Raw genomic sequence first — 7656 nt, 5'->3', positions numbered from 1 at the left:
GGTACTGGAATCGGTCTAGTTGGATCAAAGTGGAGCTCCACACTGGCTCATTTATTCTTCTTTTTGGAATGTGTGTCCATATCACAAAATACAGTATCACAATTTGCACTTACATATTGTCCCAGGGGCACAACCACAGGGGAGCTAGAAACGCTCCCCACAGGGGATCCCAGGATGGGGGCTGTACATTCGGGGAGAAAAAAACCCTGAAATCAGAGACTACTTACCTGCCACAGGACTCCAGACACAAGAGGAATGAAGAGAAAAGCCCACACGGTTCATTAGCAACGCTTATCTACAGCTGGAGCCGGCAGGTGACGTCAGAAGCGATCACCGGCTGGCTGGGATAAAAAGGAATGCCAGTGGAGAGAAGGGAAGAGCGGGAGAGGCAGCAGAGGCTGAAGAGGCTCTCCACGCTGGCAGAAGGCAGCGCTGGCATGAAAAGAAAGATCCCACTTGGAGAGAGGCAGCTTAGGCTGCAGAGACTCTCTGCACCAGTGGCAGGCAGCACCAGCACGAAAAGACAGATCCCACTTGGGGATAGGCATCCCAAGTGGCAGCAGTTAAAGTACAACCCCACGCCAGTCATGGGCAGCACCAGCATTCAGGGGAAGACCTTGCTCCTGAAGAAGCAATAGGAGCCCTGGAGATGGTGGGAGATCTCCACTCTGGATTCCCACAGATCCAGAGTAGAGGAGAAAGGCTAACCTGGGGAGGAACGGAAGACACTCTCAAGGAAGGCAGAGAGAAGAGCAGCACCGGGGGATGCCTTCTGGCTCAGGCTCTAGGGCAGAGAACAGGAGCAGATTAGCCTGATCTCTCCTTTCCTATCCACCCTCTTTTTTTCTTTAAGTCCTTTTTTCTCTTTAGTTGCCTCTTGCCTGTGTATAGTTCTTTCTGTTGCTTTTTATATTTTGTCTTTTTCTGTTATTCAGTGGTTAGGTCCACCTTGAGGGGATCTGACTTACACCCTAACACAGGGGGTGCTCATGAGACTTGGCAAGTAGCCAGTGACAACAAGAGAGGTAACTGAGGGAGGTGAACACAGCAGACCCATAGCCTGCTAAGGAAACGAGGACAACAACTGGTCCTAGAGGGCGTGAAGAGCAAAGATCATCTAGACTGGAGGGATAGCTGTATTAAGAGCTGGTGGCCCGCCGGAGGTTGGAATAAGGAAGGGGTGTAGGGGAGGTGGAGTCCCACAAATTTCCATCGGGAGGAGCGACTGACCCTGCGGGACCTTCAACAGGAGACCCCTCCACTGAAAATAAACTCAAAGTCGTGGCAGATGAGTTCAGGGGTCTTCTCTGGGGTGATTGAGGTCCCTTTCAGTGATTGCACAAACCCTCACCATGCCCATCACCAGGCACCCATGCTAAGGCAGCACATGAGCGGGTATTCAAAGTAAGGCGGTCACACATATCAATCCAGTTGACAGTTTCAGCAGAGAGGCCCACCAATGACTGGGCAGGAAAGTGTTGTCCCATTACTCCAGATGTGGCCACTCCAGACAGGGTGCCAATACATTCCATCCTATAGACAGCAAAATAACTGTGGCAACAAAAACAAGAAAAGAAAAAGAAAGAAAAAAATATGTAAATCAGCCTGTCCAAGTATTCGTTTCCCATGGAAACCCTTTAAAAATAATGGTGCAATTTCCTGCATTTCAGAAGATTTTAGTTTAAAAGATTTTGTGCCAAAATAAAGAAAACCAACTTAATGTTTTTCTCAAATGCTAGATTAAGATGCTAGTGACGATTTATGTTCTTTAAAAGCACCAATATCTACCAAAACCAGACCCATTTACTTGGCTTCAGTCAGCCACACATTAACACATACTTATTTATTTTTATTATGTATATGCCACCCTTACATGGAAACATCTCAAGAGCATCAGATTATAGACCAGGTGTCAATGGGCTCTCATGGCCTCTTGCCCGCTTTCCAGCCCTGTCAAGTCCCTTGTAGAAAGTTAAACAGCAGTGCACTATATTTACATTTTGACACCAACCTTTTCTTTTAAATGCATTAAAATAAATTTCTCTTTCTTCAATTTCTTTTTCCTTTCCCCTGTCCCTGCTCTCTCCTTCCAGTTCTTTCAAGAACTCTCCTCTCCTGCCCATTCCCAGGAAAAGTCTAGTTTGCCATGTTTTCCCCATCACTCCTCTTCTGCTCTGACCACTATGTTCTCTCCCTTTTTCTCCTCACTCATCCTACCTTGCCTAGGTTTCCTGTCCCCATTCACACATTGCATTCTTTTTCTGTATTAGCTCCCTCAACCATTTGCTGCTTTGGCTGATGCCTTTCTCTCTATCCATCATTTGCCCCTTCCAGTAGATCACTGTATGTCATTTAGCACATTGTTTGAGACTTTGATCTGCCTTTATGTCTATCCAGCAATCCAAAAATGTGATTACAGCTAATGTATGCATAGCCAAGCCTCGAATTGGGTAATCATGTAATAACTACAGTATAGCCATTGGCAGCATAGGATTCAGCTGAAAGTTACAGAATCTGCCCAGGACACAGATTCATGTGGCAAACATGGGCTGAGTTCTAAGCTGCCTTGGCTATACTGTTACTGATTGCCAATGTAGCTAATAAAGAGCAATCTTAGGTCAGGAGTGGATCTAGACGGGGAGTGGAGGAGGGTGCAGTGGTACATTTGCACTCTTCTTTGATTCCTGGTTCACCCAAAGTTTAAAACCAACTGCCTGGCAGTGACAGCAGTATTCCTATTCAGGCAGCAGTGAGGGAATCAATTGACTTTGTGGTTCATTAAAATCTACCTAATTCCTTCTAAACTCTTCATTCCACAGATATTAATGACCTCCTCTCCTTTTTTAATGGTCGTTATGTTCCACTAATCAAGCTATTCTTTCTTTGGCAGTTCTGCTGTCTGCTAGCTGCTCCTGGTATTGTAGCTTCTATTTCACAGTCCTGCAGTCTGTTTTTAACTCTGGTTAAAAACATTAACTCAGATGTGAAAATAACTTTCAGAGAAGCATTGGATGCATTGCCAAGATGCTCAACAAGGCTAGCTTTGGTTTATGAATCTGAAAGATATGTACATTTCATTTGAATGACTACAGGACTAAAGAAACAACATCTTCTGATTATTTTTGCCTAGTTTGTTGTGGTTTTAATATATAATATATGATGTAGCAAATTAATGGACGCTCCAATAAAGTTATATTTGTTTTTGCTTCAACATAAACTGAATAATACAGCCATAGGTCCCTTGCGTATTAGTAAAGCTTCTAATTTCTTTTTATCTGGAGAAAAATGTATTGTGTTATATGCACCTCACCATCTGCAACCCACTTTTCAAAATCCTGGCTCTGCCCATGTCTCAAGTAAATCTATATACATTGCAGTCACAATTTTGGACTACAGCACAGATATGTCCTAAAAGGCACAACACAGAACTCATAGCCAGGAGAGAGAGTAGCTTTGAGCTTCTTTTGCACCCTCCTGGTTGCTACAGCCCTGAGTTATTTTTCCAAACTAAGTTGTGAAGCAGCATATTATTATAGCATGTTCTTTTATGCCATACTCTTCCCCAAAAGACTATAATTAAAGTAGTCCTGGAGTCTGCTGGACTTACACCAGTCTTCCACAGCCTTGTGGGATGCAAGCAATGCCTAGAATTTGCCTCCTAGATCTAATGTGTCCTGTCCACCCGCAACATATCCATACCCCATGGCTTGTCAGAGAGAAGAGTCTTTGCAATGGAGCTTTCTGCAATGACTGCACCAAGATAATCCTCCTCCAGCCAGAATTGGGTCTTTCAAAGTGCCTTTGTCTCACTCTAGCTTTTCAACCAAACATACACAGGCCAGAGTAGAGATCAGGCTCTATGTGTATTATTTTGTTTCAATAATAGCTTTCATTATACATGTCCTGATCTCACGCACTATTAAAGTCAACAGCAATTCTGCTGTTGAGTTCAAAGGAGTAGAGGCAGTCTTAAAGCAATTTACTATGTCTTAAAGCAATTTATTTAAATTTAATTAAATTTTAATTTAATAAGATATAACAGCCATACAGCAAAAAATGAAAGGGAAAAAGAAATCAGGAAGGAAAAAAAAACAGCACTGTACCTATAGAGGTACAAGGTTCAGAGCACCTGGAACTCCCACTGAAGTTAATTTAAGCAGTAGCTTTTCACCATCTTTTTTGGTATGGGTCCCTAGATTGTAAGCCTCAAGGATGAGGGATCACAGGTTGGATTCTCCACTGCATTACACTTATTTTCCCTGGTCGAGAATCAAGCCTTGTGTCCTTTATTTTGTGCTGTACAATACTGAGCTCATTGGTAGTGCTCAGTAAATAAATAATAATAACAAAATCTAAAGCACAACCAAAAGGAAACTGAGAAATGACTTGTATATGGATTTCCCAGATCACATTAGATATGGCACATTGCTTTCAACACACAGAAATATAGTTCTACTTTGAATTTACAAAAAGAAACTAGGTATTATACTTTACAATTTATTCAGGGGAGAAAAAACCCTCTGATACTAAGATAGGTCAGCTGGCAAATAAATTATCAAAGAGATTGCATATTTGGATTCATAAACCGAATGGATGGCATCCTGGGACTAATGACTGAAGTGTTAAGAATTTCTCAACTCTAGCATACAGCCCAGGCTCTCCTTCTTGACTACCTGCCAGAATTGTCCATGGTGCATCATTTATTATTTGGGAGGGTGGAAGAAGGTGGATCATGGGAAATTAAAAAGGCTGTGTGGGTGTAAATGACAGAAAATGCGTCTCTGTATCAGTGTCAATGTCAGTGAACACCCTTTTTCATTACGTGGTTCAAAACACTGCAGTGAAGGCTAGCAAGGGAATCTAGGCACTAGAAACTGATATGGGAGATTATCCTGTGGTTCTGTATTACTCTTTTGGGGAAGACCATGGCACAAAAGAGCATGCTACAGTAGTATACTGCTTTACAACTATGATTAGATAAATAATGCAGGGCTGTGCTGAATAGGTGACCAGCAGCTGGGTAAGTCTGGAATTAACTCTAATTTATATTGTACAGCAGAATCTTAAAACTGGAAGCTGCTTGCTTTCTGCAGACATTTCAACTATTCAACTACAGAGACTGCATACAAACATACAAGACCTGATGGCTGGCCTAGCATAAACAGGAAAGCTGCTGCTGTTCCATATACCTTTGCTTCCTATCCCAGGCTTTAGCCAGTATATGATAACTCACAAGAAAGTGAAAAATCCCCTAGAATTCAACCATTTTATTGTGCATAGTATGCTAGAGTGAGGGAGGTACCAGGCAACTGAGTCACACCTTGAATCTTGAGGTTTGATTACTAGTCCCATAATGGACTCAGATTTACTCCAACTATGGTCAAAGGGAATTTTAACACTGATTTGATCGAGAACAGGATCAGAGCTTCTGTTAGTTTCACCCTACATTAAATCAGTGCTACTATGGTCGTAATATTATCAATTATTATTCTGTATTTTTGTATTATGCTAACACTCAGCCCTCCCAACTAAACAAGGATTATTGTGCTGCTACAGAAATTCTCATTCTCTATATACACCTCAAAGAATGCAGAGCCAGATTTAAGTCAAAACCCAACAGATCTTGACTTAAATAACAAGCAAGACAGGGGCTGGGGGGAGGAAGGGCAGGAGGGAGAAGGGAAGAGAAGGATTTAAAGTGACAGGAACATGTGTATGTAAGACTAGCTACATGCACAGTTAGCAAGCTTTTGCTCTTTCTAATAACATAAGCAAGATATATTAACAAGATCAGCAATATCTAGTGGCTACCTGCCCAGAACAATTGGCCATACACACCCCAATTGCAACTGAGGGCATCCATTGACAAAGGGCAGCAGGAAAAAAATTGCAAAGGCATCTGTGGAGAAATAGAGAGATGGTCCTCTTATCCAGTCAAATCACAGTGAGGAGTGTTTACTAACTATCCCTTACAAGGCAAATTTCCTGTAAGTGATTTATCACTCACACGTTCACTTTGTTCATGTGAAGGTCATTGGCTTCCATATACTAATGCACCTGGGAGAGACTGCGACTTTGACCCCCAAAAGCTGAGTCTACATAAATGTGTGATGATTGCCTATTGGCTGAACCAAGGGACTCCAAAGCTAAACACACAGGCCAGTGCTGTCCTACTGGCCACCCATGAGCAGTTGATGGGCAGCCTACAGGCTCTGCCAGCTGCCTCACCTGCTTCTGTGTGGAGGGGAAGGGACTGGCAGTCCATGCACCGCCAGCACAGGCCATGCAGCAGTGGTGCACTCTGCATGGCATGGAGTGAGGCCGTTAGCCACTAGTGCATACCGCTAGCACAGGCCATATGTAGGCAAGATCCTGGAGGGGCATCTGTGCAGTGGGCAACCCCTGATCATGCCAAAGTTGGACAGCCCTGATGAAGTCTACTACTTGAGTTAAAAAGTCAGGACCCTGGGGCTATGATCTACAGCAACTCATACCCTCTAGGGATCAAGGTAGAGAGTGGGACATGCACTGCCCAAGGTGTTACATCTTCAACTAAAAAGATGCTTAACCCAAACTTCTTGGATCTATCATAATTTGAATCCCAAACAAGTCCCCACTTACATGGTAGCTGTCTTTCAGCAATCAGGGATTGACTTTGTACAGATTTTCAGAGTAAAAAATATAAGCTGCTCCAGTTTCAGCTAAACAGCTAGACTTTTGCAGTTGGAGGCTGTGTGTTGAATAATGGAGTTTAAAATTTGGTAGGCAATTTAAAAAGGCAGGAAAAATCTTTCGTTTTATCAAACAAAAACAGTTTTTGGTAGAACAAAAAAAAAATTCCTCCAAAAACCTTAATTTTCACTTTACCTAAAAGTTTTATTCAACCTAAAATGAAATATGTTTTTTTCCTTTTAGGGCTATTTGACCCTTTCTTACACCATCTTTTCTTTTTTGTTAACATTGAGCTCAAACAAACCATTTTGGCACTTCTGAAACAAAGTCTTAAATTTTTAAAATGTCAAAAAAAGTGTTTGACCTTTTCAAATTTTTCCTCACATTTTTCTCAGCCAAAATTCTAGCTGAATCAACCCAAATTTCTGAATAACTTTGGTCCCCACAAAATTCCATTTCTTAAGTTTACAGTTTGTCAAAAAAAACCCCAACAACCCAGCTCCAGCTGTTACAACTCACATCTATGAATCAGATATATTGTGGGATTTGTAATGTATACTCACCAATGGGTTACAAAAGCATGCACGAAAAAGTTCACCAGCTCTCTGCCTTCATCAACAGCAACTGACTTCTACAGGTTTTTCTTTACTCCAAAGCAGAGCTCCGAAACAACGAGAGTTCAACAATCAAACTGACAATTAATATAAAACTTCCTTTACAAAAAATTATGACACAGTTCCACAGTCATGATCCAAAAGCCACATCTTACAATAGCAATGCTTCAGTTTTCTGGCCCATTATTATACAATTTTGCAGTGCTTTCTTCTGGATATTTTTTGGCCCAGAAAAACAGTCAAATACAGTCCAATACAGATACAATATCATTGTTGTTATATTAAAACACGCATATGATGCCCAATCTGCAGAGACCTTCTAAGTCTGAGCTTTAGATCATTGCTATGCTATCTGAAGAATTATTTGTGT

The 7656-nt window shown here is 41.8% G+C and overlaps 1 long non-coding RNA gene across 1 annotated transcript; it reads right to left on the bottom strand.

Moving 5' to 3' along the window:
* Positions 1-454: 454 nt before the first annotated feature.
* Positions 455-7331, bottom strand: LOC109319280. Its single transcript, XR_002103458.1, has 3 exons — positions 7236-7331; positions 5839-5899; positions 455-1551 (listed from the first exon to the last, which is right to left on the bottom strand). It is a non-coding gene; the product is annotated as an uncharacterized LOC109319280 (long non-coding RNA).
* Positions 7332-7656: the final 325 nt, after the last annotated feature.

The sequence above is a fragment of the Crocodylus porosus genome, unplaced genomic scaffold (genome assembly GCF_001723895.1).
Source record: "Crocodylus porosus isolate Cpor-Errol unplaced genomic scaffold, CroPor_comp1, whole genome shotgun sequence".
NCBI classification, from domain to species: Eukaryota; Metazoa; Chordata; order Crocodylia; family Crocodylidae; genus Crocodylus; species Crocodylus porosus.
Note: the sequence above shows the minus strand (reverse complement) of the source record. Positions and strands in the feature narration are given on the sequence as shown.